Genomic DNA, 1,761 nt, shown 5'->3' with positions numbered 1-1,761 from the left:
GGAACGGGCCGAGCCGGGCTGTCGAAGCGCACCCCTGCCTTGGTGCAGGGAGCAGGAACGGGCCGAGCCGGGCTGTCGAAGCGCACCACTGACTTGGTGCGGGGAGCAGGAACGGGCCGAGCCGGGCTGTCGAAGCGCACCCCTGACTTGGTGCGGGGAGCAGGAATGGGCCGGACTGGGCTGGCGACGCGCACCGTAGACTTGGTGCGAGTGGCAGGAACAGGCCGGACCGTACTGGGACACACACCACTGGCCCTACGTGGGGATCAGGAACAGGCCGGACCGGACTGGCAACACACGCCAGTACCTCTCGCCGTGCCTCTACATCCTCCCTCCCCCTGGTGACCAGTGACTCCCGTAACCTGGCGGCCTCCTGCTGCCCCGTCGTCCACGGCGTTAGCCCCCCCCTAAAAAATTTCTGGGCGTCTCCCCTACCCGTGGACCAGGTCTCCATGTCCCTCGCCAGCCTTTCGCCCTTCTGCCACAAGGTCAAGCCCTTCTCTTCCTCACTCGGCTTGACCCAGTCGAGGAGGCGAAGGAGATCTGTTAGGGATCTCCCTGGCGATGGCTCCTGGACACGCTGCTTGGTCACATCTTGGTGGGATTTTCTGTCACGATCGTCTACCAATGAGGAGGACCAAGGCACAGCGTTGAAAGCGAACATATTTATTAAATTGGAATGATCACACGATCAAAACAACGGACGATAACGTGATGTCTACGGTTTAACACAAACCAAATAAGAACAGACAGTTTAAATATGGCTCCCAATCAGAGACAACCAACGAACAGCTGACACTCGTTGCCTCTGATTGGGAGTCACTAAGGCAAACACAGAAAACAACAAACCAGAACCCCCAACATAGAAACACACCACATAGAACAAACACACCCTGGCTCAACAACTAGAGTCCCATTGCCAGGGTGTGACAGTCTTCGATGGGGTAATTGGTATGAATGAAAATAAATATAAAAACTTTGGGAGCCATGCCATTCTAAAGAGGTTTATTCTACCAGTAATATTTATGGTGAGATTGTTCCATTTAATTAGATCTGCTTTCATGTCGTTGAGTAATGGGATAAAGTCATCTTTATATTGTTGTTTGTTGTCACTTACTAAGCATCCTAAGTATTTAATATTGTCTGTGGTCCACTTAAAGGATTGCTGTAGATCATGAGTTATTCTTTTTCTTTTTCCTATTGCCATTATTTCAGTTTTTTTCCACGTTAATTTTAGATCCTGAGATTTTAGAGTATTCAGAAAATATTTGTATTCAATATTAGTCAGGTATATCAGGAGATTGTCGGCAATTAAGTTCAGTTTATATTCATGTTCACCAATTCTAATACCTGTTATGTTTGTGTCCTGTGCAATTATTTCTGCTAGCGGTTCAATTGCCAGTGCAAACAGGAGGGGGGAGAGAGGACATCCCTGTCTTGTGCCCCTTTCTAAAGCAATTTCATCAGATAATGTATTATTTGTGTATATTTTTGCTTCAGGATATTAACAGTGCCTTCAGAAAGTATTCATACCCCTTGACTTATTCCACATTTTGTTGTGTCACAGCCTGAATTAAAAATTGATTAAATGCATGTATTTTCTCACCCATCTACACGCAATACCCCATAATGACAAAATGATAACATGTTTTTATAATTTTTTGCAAATGTATAAACAATTTAATACAGAAATATCTCATTTACATAAGTATTCACACCCCTGAGTCAATACATGTTAGAATCACCTTTTATCAGCGATTA

The sequence above is a fragment of the Coregonus lavaretus genome (assembly GCF_964263955.1).
Source record: "Coregonus lavaretus genome assembly, contig: SUPER_35_unloc_2, whole genome shotgun sequence".
NCBI classification, from domain to species: Eukaryota; Metazoa; Chordata; class Actinopteri; order Salmoniformes; family Salmonidae; genus Coregonus; species Coregonus lavaretus.
The sequence above is the reverse complement of the archived record's forward strand: the minus strand, read 5'-3'. Positions refer to the sequence as shown.